We start from the raw sequence: 15,176 nt of genomic DNA, 5'->3' as shown, positions 1-15,176 counted from the left end.
CGCGAAGCTCTCTCTCTCTCTTCCCCCCAAGGCGGATGTCAGCCGCTGCGGCTGTCGGCGGTTGCAAACCACAGCGGCTGCTGGCTGCGGCATACTTCACGGCCTATGGCTTTTCAAACCCCCCCTGCACCGCCGCCGCTGTACGTTTTAAAACCCTCCACTACCCCCCCCCCCCAGCTTTGTGGTTAAGGCCTGGCTTCTTCGGACAGCAGCAGCGTTTAAAATTCGCTGCTGTTGCCGGCTTCAGGCCTTCCTTCTGGCAGGTCCTGCCTACTTCATGTTTTCATGAAGACAGGACCCATCAGAGAGGAAGACATGAAGCCGGCAACAGCAATTAATTATAAATGCTGCTACTGCTTCAGCCCGATGAAGTTGAAGGAGGAATGGGAGCATAGAGGAAGAGAATGGTAGGGCATGGAGGTAAGGAGGAAGGTATGGGAGGGAGGAAAATGCTGCACAGGGAAATGGGGTGGGAGGGAAATGCTGCAGCACAGGGAAATGGAGGGGCAGAAAAAGATAGGCGTACTGCTGGGCAGGGGGAGCAGGAAAAAGGGGTTGATGGACAGGGGAAGAGATGCTAATGGACAGGGGGGGCAGAAAAATGAAGGGAGGCCTACTGCTGGACAGGGGGAGCAAGAAGGAGGTGATGATGGACAGGGGGGGGGTAAAACAAAGGGAGAAGGGCTGCTGCTAGATAAGGTGAGCAGTGATGGGGTGGTGGAGTACACAGGGGAGGTAAAAGGAAGGGAGAATGGACAGGGGAAGCAGGCAAAGGGTGGTGGTGGACAGCCAAGGAAAAAAAGAAAGAAAGAAAGACAGAAATACAGAAAGCGGCTAAGGAGAGAGAAAAAAATAAAGACAGACACACACACATATATTCTAGCACCCGTTAATGCAACGGGCTATGCGCACTACCACCTGCGTGCTCCCGTTTGCCTTGCGCTGTAGGGCACCGCAGGTAGGAGTGCGCATGCGCGCGAATCTCTCTCTCTTTCTCTCTTCCCCCGAGGCGGATGTCGGCCGCGGCGGCTGTCGGCAGCTGCAGACCGTGGCGGCTGTAGGCCACGATGGCTGTCGGTGGCTGCAGACCGTGGCGGCTGTCGGCTGCCGGCGACTGCAGGCCTCAGCGGGCGAGCATGGAGCCACCAGCAGCGGGTGGCGGTCAGCCCAAGAAACCCCTGACCTACAGGCCAGGGCGAAAAGACGCCTATGGGGAGTTTTAATGGATAGCCAGTCAGTAAAAGTAGAAAGGAGATAGGAAAAAAGACACAGGGACAGGGGCAGGGAGAGAGACAGAAAGACAGTCAGATGAAGGAGGCCAGGGAGGGAGAGATACAGAAAGAAAGACAGCGGGAGGAAGAGAGACAGAAAGAAAAAGACAGGGGTAGGGAGAGAAACAGAAAGAAAGACAGACATATATTCTAGCACCAGCGGGAGGAAGGGAGACAGAAAGAAAAGAAGAAAGAAACAGGGACAGGGAGAGACACAGAAAGACAGACAGACAAAGGGGGCCAGGGAGAGAGACAGACAGAAAGAAAGACAGCGGAACAGAGAGAGACACAGAAATAAAGACAGACAGACATATATTCTAGCATTCGTTAATGTAATGGGCTAAAATACTAGTTATGAAATAAACCTCTTTTATAAATAGAAACAGTTAGCTACAATAAACATAGACCTCACTAGGGTCCTTCTACTAAGCTGCAGTGAAAAGTGGCCTTAACACATTTTTGAACTAAGGCCAATTTTACTGCAGCCCTAAAATGTCCGATTTTCTACTTTTTGATGTAATCGCCATGTACTACGAGATGCTGCCATTAGTGCGCAGCCATTAAATAAAATTACCATGGCCAAGACTAAACTCCTTATCTTTCATCCTAAACCCCCCTCTCCCCTTCCTCTGTTCTCTATTTCAATTGATAATGCTCTCATCCTCCCTGTCTTGTCAGCTTGCATGTCTTTCCTTCTCTTTGCATATATGGCAGACTGCCAAAACTTGTTAATTCTTTCTCTACAACATCACTAAAATCTATCCTTTCCTTTCTAAGAATGCCTCCAAGACCCTCATCCATATTCTTGTAACCTCTTGCCTAGATTACTGCAATGCATTCCTTGCAGGTCTTCTGCTACGCCATCTCTCTCACCTTCAATCTGTTCAGGACACTGCTGCTTGCCTCATATTCTGCCAGGATCTTTAAGCTCACATTACCCCACTCCTCTAGTCACTTCACTGGCATACAGTTCAAATTCCTCTTACTGACCTACAAGTGTATTCACTCTGCAGTTTCTCAATCTCTCTCCTCTCTTTCTCTCCCTACACTCCGCCTCAAGAACTATGTTCATCGGATGTCTCTCTTCAGTACCCTTCTCCTCTACTGTAAACTCATGATTCCGTCCCTTCTATCTTGTTGCACTGTATGCCTAGAACAACCTGCCCAACTTGGTGCACAGGGCTCCCTCTCTGACGGTATTCAAATTCAGGTTGAAGGACCACTTTTTTGAAGCTACATTTAAGTCCTAACCTTACCAACATGTAAACCACCAATATCTGTGTCATTTCCTCTATAGTTGCATAGATTCACCTTTTGCCCTGTTTGTCTGTCTTAATTAGATTATAAGCTCCTCCTCCTCTCTGCACCCTACCTCTTCCCACTACGCCCCTCCACACGCACGCATCCCCTTTCCCTTCCCCCATGCCTCTAGGTGTTCACTGCTTCGAGCAACAACTTCAATGTACTCCTTGCAACTGTGTTGTCTCTTCCGCTGACATCACTTCCGGGTGCCGCGCATAAGAAGTGAAGTCAGAGGGAGAGCTGATGCGGTCATGAGGAGCACGCTTAAGTTCTTGTTGCTCAGGTCGGTGAACAACTAGAGGTACGGGGGAAGGACTGTGATGGGACCTCTGTATTTGCGTGTGCGGTTGTAAGTACTCACTTACAACCGAAGCCATTTTTGGTTTTAACAGAGGTATTTTTCTCCACTTAGGGCTCCTTTTATGAAGCCACGTTAACGGTTTAACGTGCGTAATAGCGCACGCTAATTTGTCTGCCGCGCTAGACGCTACCGCCTCCTCTTGAGCAGGCGGTAGTTTTTCAGCTAGCATGGGGGTTAGCGCACAATAAAAAGGGGTGTGCGATAAAGCCGCTAATGCGGCTTCGTAAAAGGAGCCCTTAGTTTGCTGTTTAATAATGGGTCCTAAGTTATTTCCCTGAGCTTGAGAAGAGAGTACGGTAGATTTTGATTTGCATTGAATTAATTTACCACAACCCATGCTATTTTAGCACAGGGTCTCATTGTATAAAATAGTAACCCACATTTATAACATAATAATAATAATAATAAGTTTATATACCGCAAGGCCGTAAAGTTCTATGCGGTTTACAGTAGTTAAAAAAAAAACAATAAAAGAAGTTGAATAGAACTAAAAAAGTTAAAAGCCAAAAAGTTAAATGGTCAAAATAGTGCATAATAAAATTTTTATGAATTAGTTGCCTAAATACTTCGAAAACAGATATGTTTTTAGATGACTCCTAAATTTCCCATAAGTGTCAGTAAGCAAAAGCAATTGTTCTAAATCCTTACCCCATGACGCTGGTTGATATGAAAAAAGATTTTGATGATGTTTTTTAAGTTTACATCCTCTAACAGGCAGAAAAACAAAATTTAGATGCGAGTTTCTCTTATGTCTGTTGGTTGTAAAAGAGAAAAGCTCCCCCTTAAGCTGGTTATCAGATTTGAAGGTCAGATCCAGTGGGGCCAAATACAATCTATAGCACTGCATGTGTCTGGCAGCACCATAGAAATGATAAATAGTAGTAGTAGTAGTAGATATCCATTTGCCCTCTTATCTGGTTGAAGTGACCTGGAAATAATATTTAGTTAACGTTAGCCAGATAATCAGTTATATAACTGGTTAATAATAATAATAATTTTATTTTTGTATACCGTAATACCACAATCAGTTCAGGGCGGTTTAAAGAAGAAGAGACTGTACACAGACAGTGATGTTACAAAGAAAAAAAAAGAAAATACTTTCAATTACTTTAGTAAGCCGAGAGTAGTTAGGTATGTCTGGAGGTATTTCAGAGATACAGCAAGTATTTCAGAGATTAAAAAAAGGCAGGAAGGAGTCAGAGAAATTTGTCAAAGAGATAGGTTTTAATTGATTTCCTGAAGGATTGATAGGAGGGTGAATTAGAAATGAGGGTGGTTAGATATTTATTCCATTTGCCTGCTTGGAATGACAGTGATCTGTCAAGGAATTTTGTAGATACAGCCCTTCAGGGAGGGGAAGGCAAACAGATAGGTATTACGTGTGCAAGTATTGCCTGGAAATACAAAATGGTACATAAGGTAGATTGGGGATAAGCCTATTATGGTTTTGAAGCAGAGACAGGCAAACTTGAAGATGACCCTTGCCTCCATTGGCAACCAGTGTAGTTTTTTGTAGAATGGGCTTACATAATCTGACTTTTTGAGACCATAGATAAGACGGACGGCAGTATTCTGAATGATTCTCAGTCATTTGATGGTTTTCTTAAAGGATCCCAAGTATATGATATTGCAGTAATCTAAGGTGCTTAAGATTAGAGATTGGACCAGCAATTGAAAAGAGAAGTCAAAATAGTGTTTGATGGTATGTAGTTTCCAGAGGGTGCAGAAGCATTTTTTAAGCTGGGCATTGGTGTGATCTTCAAAAGTCAGGCATCAGTCCAGGATGACTCCAAGGGTTTTGATGGTGGAATTGACTGGGTAGATTAACCCGTTTAATTTCAGAGAGGTATTTGTTAGCTTGTGGTTAGGACTTGCCAGGAAAAGCTTGTTTTTTCTGGGTTCAATTTTAGTTTGAATTGTGTAGTCCATTGTTCTACCTTAGTGAGAACAGATGAGGTGAATTGTTCTGTTTCTTGTGTCAGTGAGGTTATGGGTATGATAATTGTAATATTCTTTATTGAATCACAGCTCTTTGTTTTATTTTTAGCTATCAAGTTAATATGTTAAAATCAAATGTTTATCATTCTCAACAACATGATGATTCAGTTTCCAATAACGCTGCAACTAATCATAAGATTAGATAATATATCGCAATGTCTAAAAAGTCCAACTTTTTACCGCACCCATGGCGGAATAATTGTAAAAATCAATAGCAGCGTCAATGGACTGTGCAAAAATACAAATTGTGCAAAAAAAATTTTTTATATATAATGTGCTGAAGTGCTCTTAAAGTGCTAGAAAAAGTGCCAAGTGCTTTTTACTTCAATGCCTGGCCCCCCGACCCAGGTTTCGTTTTCTTCGTCAGGAGGGGTCTAGGTAAAAACAAGCTAACATTAAAAACATTCCAGCAATCAATCAAATACACATTCAATATTATAGCTGAATCTCACCAATCATCTATCAAATATTGAAACTTCTCTGTTATCTATGTAAAGTTTATTAAACATACATTTTCAGGCAAGCTACATCGGGGAACGGCACCGGAAGAGGGACTGGCTAAAGTCGCTCTAACTTCCGGATTTAAATACATACGCACGCACTAATACACTCGGCTAGTTAAAATGCTGCAATTAAAGCAGCGGAAGTGGCGTTAAATCCGAGGGCACCACACATACACCTACATGTTTAACCACTCGATTTCTGAACGTGGTTATCCTAAAAAAATTATCAAAAGAGTGTGGAAGCGAGCCAAGAACTGTCATCGCTCTTGGCTTATGCAACCAACAGAGAAGGATAATGTCTCTCATACGGTGTGTGTTTTACCATTTACCAATAATAGTAATGCTATTAGAAAAATAATTTTAAAATATTGGCCCATTGTCCAATACCATTCTTCATTCAGAGATACACCTAAATTTGCCTTTACTAGGGCCAGTAACTTGGGTGAAAAGCTTAGACACAGGAGGCGACCTTATTGCAGACAAAGATTGTCAGCTCATAAACCTTGTGGTCAATGTAGTACTTGTAACTTTATATGGGGTCAACCCTTTATATTTATCCCAAATTCACAGGGTAAGAAGTTTGATCTCATTACGGGCACCAACTGTGATTCCCAGGGTGTTGTATACTGCGTGATCTGCCCATGCGGTTTACTGTATATTGGCCAAACTAGCAGAAAAATTAAAACTCGTATTGTTGAACATCTCAGCAATATCCGCAGAGGCAGAGAGTCCGCCCCCCTGGTTGATCACTGGTTAAGGCAGGATCATTCATTACAAGATCTTAAATATACAGTGCTTATCCATATTGATCAATATGAAGGAGATATATGTAAACTTTTATTGCAGAAGGAACATCGTTTTATTTACAATTGGAACACCTTATCTCCTGATGGTTTAAACTCAGAAATCGAGTGGTTAAACATGTAGGTGTATGTGTGGTGCCCTCGGATTTAACGCCACTTCCGCTGCTTTAATTGCAGCATTTTAACTAGCCGAGTGTATTAGTGCGTGCATATGTATTTAAATCCGGAAGTTAGAGCGACTTTAGCCAGTCCCTCTTCCGGTGACGTTCCCCGATGTAGCTTGCCTGAAAAGGTATGTTTAATAAACTTTACATAGATAACAGAGAAGTTTCGATATTTGATAGATGATTGGTGAGATTCAGCTATAATATTGAATGTGTATTTGATTGATTGCTGGAATGTTTTTAATGTTAGCTTGTTTTTACCTAGACCCCTCCTGATGAAGAAAACGAAACCTGGGTCGGGGGGCCAGGCATTGAAGTAAAAAGCACTTGGCACTTTTTCTAGCACTTTAAGAGCACTTCAGCACATTATATATAAAAAAATTTTTTTGCACAATTTGTATTTTTGCACAGTCCATTGACGCTGCTATTGATTTTTACAATTATTCTGCCATGGGTGTGGTAAAAAGTTGGACTTTTTAGATATTATCTAATCTTATGATTAGTTGCAGCGTTATTGGAAACTGAATCATCATGTTGTTGAGAATGATAAACATTTGATTTTAACATATTAACTTGATAGCTAAAAATAAAACAAAGAGCTGTGATTCAATAAAGAATATTATTATTTTCATCACAGAGTCCTAGTGATTTTCTCCCTATTAGTAAATTTATGATAATTGTAATGTCATATGCATATATGTATGATTTCAAATTTAAGTCAGATAACTTATGGGCCAATGATTCCATGTAGATGTTGAACATAGAAGGAGAGAGAGGGGAGCCTTGTGGGACTCCACAGGGGTTACACCAAGATTGGGAAAAGATTCCGTCACTGTGGACCTAGTAAGTGCGGTTTTTAGGAAGCCTGTGAACCAGGTTAGTACCTGACCAGAAATGCCAATAGAATCGAGGCACTTGAGTAGATTGTCATGTTCGAGAAGGTCAAAGGCACTGCTCAAGTCAAACTGAAGGACCAGTGCACTTTTCCCCAGAGAAAATAGATGGAAGAGGTGGTCAATGAGCAGTAGTGGCTTGTGGCCAGTAGGGGGTGATGTCTATGGGACGGTAATGGAATGGATGTCAGGACATGATGGTGCAGTATTTTTGTGGAATTTTTCTACAAAAGGGCCTGCTTCTCATATGATTCTGGGTAAATCTAGTTAGATACAAGCATATGTGTTAGTTAAGGCCACGCCCATTAGAAGCGTATGAAAAACTGGTGAATAAAAATCAAAATCTGAATATTAGTCAAGGCCAGAAAAACACACTACAGATTAATATTAAGGGAAAGTATAATAATATTATTTTTATGTACTTTGCTATTAGGCTAGATCATAAAGGAAATCAGGATATACATGGACTCCATTTTGTTCTCTGTCTTTCTATGTCTTTTTGTGTTTTGGACTCCATTTTGTTTCAGTGATTTTCTGTCTCTGTCTTTGTTCAGTTTTCCCGCTCCTAGCAACGTGGTTCTAATTGATACTAGATGTGCCTTAGGCTGGCTAGGAAGAAGTATCCCAAACTAAGATATAATATGTATTAAATATGAATAACCGAGTTATGAATGAAATTATGAATGTTGGGCCCAAGTATGGATGGATGAAGGAATTTTGTATTAAAAATGAAATGGAAGATACTAAGGGAAAAATCCTGAACACAACAGTTGGAAATGGTTAACTTAGAGTCAGAGACTGCTGTTCCAGTCTCTAACATAGGAAGGCTTCTGTTTGAAGATCAATGAAATTTGAAACTGTCAGCTCAGGGAGAGGGCTGAGAACATTTCAGCAGGCTGAGAATATTTCAGCACCCTTTTAACAAATGATTCTCTTAATATACCTTTGTGACAAGGATACAAGGAATATTGGATATGTTATAAAATGTAAATGTATATTCAGAAATGAATGTAAACAAAATGAATATGATTTCTGAAACTTTTAAACATATAAGAGGAATTTTCTTTGTCTAACTTTTAAGAACACCTCTGTTTTTGATTGGCCCACACAGCAAATGATGTCACACTGAGCCAAAGGTATATAATGGGGTGTTGCAAAGTATTGAGCTGAGCTCGTTATCAGAAGGCCAGCATTCTGGCAACTATAACAACCTCCCACTAACGCAACTGGGAACACAAGCAATTATGCTTTATTCTTTTGAGTTTCATAATTAAAAAATATAAACAATAACTAAATAAATACATAATTATTATATTTTGGTAAAACCCTTGCGTTAGTGTCATTTTTCATGTTTTTTGTTATTTTTCACACCTTGAGTGAAAGCTAGCAGCTTAATTGGCAGCTGCAGCTTTATGAGTGTGCAGGCGTCCAATGCCCATGCTCATCAGTCAGTGACGCTAAGACAGTTTCCGTACTATGGTTTGTGCGAAATCCTGACTGAGAGTCGTGTAGAATGTTGAACTTCTCTAAGTATTTCATGAGATCATGGTTAACTAGACCTTCCATTAGTTTAAGGAAAATAAGTATGTTGGCAATGGGTCTGTAGTTGGCAACTGAAGAGACTGGGTCCTTGGAGTTTTTGATAATAGGAGACACTAGAATGTGGCCGAGTTCCAAAGGGAAGTAGCCAGTGGATAAGCAAAGAGTAACCCAGCTGAAAAGTTCAGCTTTGAATGAGAAGGGGGCTGTTTTCATGATAGTTGGTGGACAGTTATCTAGTAGGCAGTTGGATTTTGCATATTTGGAATAGAGCTTGAGGAACTGGTTCCAGTCTGGGTTTTCGAAATGATTCCAGGTCATGTCAGCAGTTGAGCCTTCATTTCCTAGAGCAGGTAGATTGATTGATAGGTCTGTGCTTGTAGCTAAGAGAGATGTATTCAAATTATGAATTTTGTGGCAAAGTAGTCGGCTAGGTTTGCAGCAGAGGATGGGAGATCTGAGCGGGAGCATTTATGTAGATCAATATCAAACAAGGAATTGACTATTCTGAAGAGTTCTTTGCTATTCAGCGATGGAGAATTAATTGTTTGGGAATAATGATTACAATGCTTTTCTTTAATCATTCTTTTGTACTCTATAACTTTTTGTCACCAATTGTATCTGTCCGTATCTTTCCCTAATTTACACCATATTCTTTCTAATTTACGTACTTCTCGTTTTAATGCTAGTAGGTCAGCGTCATACCAGCTGGCTGATAAACGGTGTCTTTTCTTACATACTTTCAATGGTGCAATGTCGTTTAGGACCTGATTGCTGAAATTTTTCCATCCTAGGATCTGAGTCAGGGATGGATATTTAGCTATAGTGTGACCAAAATTCTACTGGGTTTAGTTGTTCTCTTGTCCATATCATTTTCTCTTTGTGGTTGATTCTTGGTTTCCTTTTGGGTTGTTTTTTGATCCAGTGTAGTTCGAAATTACATAGAAGGTGGTCGGACCAGGGGCTGTTAGCCCAGGTTTCACCTTTAAGACTTACACTGGGGATAGTTGGAGCATTGGAAAGAATGTGATCAAGTCTAAGTGGTGACCTTTCCTGTGAGTTTTAGTCAGAGGTGGTTTGGAAAAGCCTAGGGATGAGAGGAAGGAAAGTAGATCTGCAACGTTGGAATTCTCTTCCTGCTCGAGGTGTAGATTAACATCACCAGCTAGAAGATTGTGGGCACCGGCTACCGAGATTGTAAGGAGGAATTTGTTGAGATCTTCTTTTGCTAGGTTCCACTTGCAAGGGGGTATGTAGAATACTGTAACAATCAAATTATCTTTACAGTCCTCTTTGGTTAATTTGCAGGTGAGAATTTCCAGGTCATTGGTTAGTTTGGAGTCAAGAATTTGAAATTGAAGATGATCTCGGAGGATTATTGCTAAACCACCTCCTCTCTTTGAGTTCCTTGATAGAGGAATAATTTTGTAATTTAGAAATAGTATGTCGCCTATGATAACATCCTGATCGGAAATTAGCCATGTTTCAGTTAAAAGTAGGATATCTAGGTGGGTTTCTTCTAGCCAGTCTTTGACCAATTGAGCTTTGTTCCTTACTGAACGAATGTTAAGATATGCTCCAGAAATAATGAGATGTTCCGAGGGGGTTGAGAGGTCAGCACATTGTACGTTTTTTAGGAGTCGTTTCCTTTTGTGCGATGATTTAGAGGAATGGTGGGTGGCATTAACCATAGAGATTGGGAAGAGACCTGATTCCATGCAGTCATGGAGGACACGAGGGGGGCGAAGTGATTTTTTGGGCCCCATGATTCTATCCCACGTGAAGTAGGTTGGGATAGGTTCAAATGCTAAGGCTCTTGAGATCCAGTTTCTTGTTCCAAGTAGGTAGAGAATACAGGTGGTTAAACTAAACAAATATCTTTTCCAGTTAATTCAGACCTGCTATTTGGTGAGCCCAACTTAGAGAGGTATTTATTAAGGTGTGGTGAAAGCTCAGTTTTTACCGCACCTTAATTTCCTATGCCAATGACTAACCTATGGTAGCTCTTGTGGTAATCGAGTAACAAAACTTGCTATCAACATCACAAGCTGCATATTCATACTGCCCCGGAAAACTGGGCACCAAGCTGTGAACTGGTGCTCCTGAGTCTCTTCTTAAAAGGGCCTATAATCAAATTCTGGAGCTTCCCCCTCTCCTGAAGCTCTCCAGCACATGCCTTCCAAAGTGACCATATTCCCAACACCAAAAGCTTCTTGCCCGAGACCCCTCAATCACTAAGACTCCCTCCCCCCTTGTTGGTCTCCCATGAGTCTATCTTGCACAATTCCTGAGATGTAGTGAAGTTCAGACTTTCAGGTAGAGCAATTCACAGTCACTCCTGACCCTGCCAACTCTAGATTAAAAATGGCACTAACAATCCCTTGCAGAAGACCCTCACATGGCAACTTGACCCCTAGCTATATTACCATGAAACTACTGCCATGGTTCACCAGAACCATTCTGAACTCAGTGCTGGCAGGGGCAGAGTGACTGGGAATTGGGCTTGCTCTGACCCCCCTTAAATACCAGGGAGTTTTGCAAGATAGACTGAGGGCAGGACCTATGACAGGGTGTGTGTATGGGGAGGGTAGTTATTGAGGAGGTGTCTTCAGGGGGTAGAGAGCCTTTGGAGATTGAGAATGTCTTCAAGAGGGGGCAGCTCTTGATTTCAAGTGCAGACTTCTTTTGTTAGCTTTATTCAATTTACATAGTAATGACAGTAGTTGATATTCAAAACAATTTAACTAGTCAAAAATGGCTCCTGGCCAGTTAAATCACTTGTTGGGGTTAATCAGTCATAGGCAGCAGCACTTAACCAGACAGTGCTGCTTAAAATGACCAGTTAGCACCCAATGAGAAGCCATCTATTTTCAGGGCATTTGGGGGAGGGGGTTAGCACTTTAGCAGTTAAGTACTGATATTTACAAACTGGATATGTTTTTGCTGGATCTAAATACTTGGAAATTCCAAGTTCCAAGTTTATTGAAATTTGATATACTGCTTATCAAATATCGAAGCCGGAGCCTGTACATGGTGCAACACTGAATTTTTGGGCATAATGCGGATCACCACTGTCTGAATACTAGACCCAAGATGTATTTCATGTTATTACAAACATTATATCTCATTATTGCGTATCTTTTAGTATCTCAAATTTACTCCCCTTTTGGAAAAACGTAGCATGGATTTTGGTGCCGGCCACGGTGGTAACAGTTCTGACACGCATAGGAATTCTATGAGCATCGAAGCTGTTACCACCGTGGCAGGCACTAAGAACACCACTATGGTTTTATAAAAGGGGGGGGGGGGGGTTAAATGTATTATGGTAATGCGACTCATTTTATTGCCCATTAACAGGCATTAAAGAATAAATAATGCTTGTTATGGCTTTAACACATCTTTGGTTTATAAATCTTTATTCATTTTTACATCTTACAACAAGTGTATCAAAAATTATCATTTAAACTTATACAATATCACTTGAATAACTTTCATATTCAACTTAAATTATAATATTTAAACCCTCCCTCCCATCCCTACTCTTTCATATATAGTTACATATATCATATAATATATTATATAATTTTTTCTATTAATCTGAACATTTAATATCAGCTCAGAAATCCCTACCCCCCCCTCACTTTACAATTGTACCAATAAGGGAAAAATGACATTCTCTCATTACAATATTCTATTAATAGACCCCAAACCTCTTGAAATTTATTAAAATTTCCTTTTTGTATGGCTAGCATTCTTTCCATCTTATAAATATGACACAGAGAGTTCCACCAGAATCTGTACTTAAGTCTACTCCAATTTTTCCAATTAAATGTAATTTCCAATTTTGTTAATTATGACAGGAGTCGCCATACAACATATTACCAGCAATTAGAAAAATTACAATAGGCTTAACTACACATTTTGGTGGAATTCGCTATGTCATATTTATAAAATGGAAAGAACAATTGCCATACGAAAAGGGAATTATAATAATTTTAAAAGAATTTGGGGGCCATTAACAAATTATTGTAATGAATAGACATCATTTTCCACTGAAAGTACATTTATACATAAGGGGAGGGGGGAGGGTAGAAAGTTCCTATATTGGTCTTATTAATAGATAAGAATACAATATGTGGGAAGAGTGGGTGGGGAGGGAATACATTTATGTATATTATAAAATCATAATTGAATGAATTTCAAGTAATGTGTAAAAGTTTCAAATGATGTAATATTGTTTACTTGATGTAAGATGAAAAATGAATAAAGAATTTGGAAAAAAAAACCCCAATTAAATGTAATTTGTTGAATGGCTACTCCTGTCATAATAAGTAATAGCTTATTTTTTGAAGAGATTTGACTTTTTTTCCTTATTGACATTCCAAATAATATAGTATCATATGATAAACCACTAGATTTTCTAATAAACAATTTATTTGTCCCCATATCAATTTCCAGAAAGCCAAAATTAATGGACAATAGAATAATAATAAATGATTTAGAGTCCCTGCTTTGAGATGACAATGCCAACATCTATTAGACTTAGAGCTAACTAATTTTTATAAACGAACAGGGGTCCAGAATGCTCTATGTAACAGAAAAAAACAAGTTTGTCTCATAGATGCTGACATTGTACATCTCATCCTCCAAGACCAAATTTGTGGCCATTGAAATGAAATAATTTGTTGCTTTATCTCAATGCTCCAAATATTCTTAAGACCAGTTTTTGCGGTTTTTTATTCATAAATCCAGATATCAATTTATACCATTGTGCGGCCTGATGTCCCAGGAAGAACAAAGTTGGAGCCGGCAACCCCATCAAAGGTTTCATTACCAATGGAAGAAATTGAAAACAGGGATATTTTAAAAGAGCTTCGGCAGATTAAAGAGATAGTCCTAGAAAATGCAAAAAATGTACAAGAAGTTAAATAGGATGTTACGAGTCTTACAAGGAGAATGCAGATAGTTGATAGCAAAGTAGATCAACTAGAGAAAAGGGCTGAACAAGCGGAGGCAGAACTGTTACAATACAAAATGGATCGTAAGGAGATAGAAATATTAAAGAGAGATCTTGAAGATTTATCTAACAGAGAAAGGAGGAACAATTTAAGAATTATTGGGATTCCGGAAGAGATAGAAAAAAATGACCCAATATCCTTTCTTGAAAATTTTCTGCCAAAAATCCTTCTGCTTAAAAATAAAATCCCGCTGGAAATAGAGAGGGCGCACAGGATACCGGCAAGAAGGACAAATAGTCAAAAGGGGCCACGTCAACTAATTTTTAAACTGGTCCTATACCAACATGTCATGGAAATTGTTAAACTGGCAAAAGAAAACAAAAACCTTAGATGCCAGGATTCAAAGTTTCACATTGTGCCGGATTTTGCAAAGGCGACAGCATACAAAAGGAAACAGTTATTAGATCTGCGCACACAATTAAGATTGATAGGAGCTAGTATGGTTTAATGTACCCGGTAATTATGCGGGTCACTTATGCATACAAGACATTAAATTTTGATGATTCAGTAAAGTTGAAAGAGTTTCTAGATCACTGTGATCAGCCTATGTCTACATAATTAGGAGTGCAATGGAAGCTATTTTTTTCTCTCTTATTTTAGTTTAGTTATATTTTAGTGATTTCTTTTGAAGTTATTACAGTTAAAATTTGAACTCGTTCAACATTTGTGCTATAACACATCTTAATAACTACTTCCCTTGACTGGTTAAAATTAAAGGAATAGTGAGGAATATTGGCACAATCCAGTTAGCTTTCAGTCACCTCCCTGACATTTTCTCATCCCTCCTTTAACTTGTATGGCTAAAATTTAATCAGTTAATGAGTCATCCAGGTGAAAATGAAATGAAGAAAGGTCCAGAAAATTGAAACAGGAGAGTTCATCCAGTTACCCCAAAATTAACCAAAATAACAACCTCAATTTGATTTATTTTCAAAAGAATATTGCCATAGGTACAAAAAGGAAGGAAAACAGACTGAATAAATGGTTCTGAGGAGGGTATATGATCTACAAACCAACACAAATGGGATTTAATCAGTTTTCTGAGATCAGGAGAATCTCTTTGAGAAATATCTTGACACAATTCATCATGAATTTTATTCTTCAAAGTTGGCAAATAATTTTCTTTTGAAAAATTTTCTCATTTTCTTCAAATCTGTCTGAACTGGGTTCCTAACCCAGATTTCAGTGGTTCAGCAAAATCCTATTCACAAACACCTAAAACTTGTAATTGCAATGGCTTAACAAAATGTGAAAATATCCAGGTTTTCAATTTATAGCTTTCTTGTTTACTACATTGGATTGATATAATGGACTTTGCTTTGTC

At 39.5% G+C, this 15,176-nt stretch overlaps 1 protein-coding gene across 10 annotated transcripts in view; it reads right to left on the bottom strand.

The window, feature by feature from the left end:
- Nucleotides 1-15,176, bottom strand: part of CFAP46 (cilia and flagella associated protein 46) — a 473,118-nt gene that overhangs the window by 338,757 nt on the left and 119,185 nt on the right. The gene's annotated exons all lie outside the window — the stretch shown is intronic.

Source organism: Geotrypetes seraphini, chromosome 4, assembly GCF_902459505.1.
Source record: "Geotrypetes seraphini chromosome 4, aGeoSer1.1, whole genome shotgun sequence".
In the NCBI taxonomy this organism is placed as follows: domain Eukaryota; kingdom Metazoa; phylum Chordata; class Amphibia; order Gymnophiona; family Dermophiidae; genus Geotrypetes; species Geotrypetes seraphini.
The sequence above is the reverse complement of the archived record's forward strand: the minus strand, read 5'-3'. Positions and strand labels throughout refer to the sequence as shown.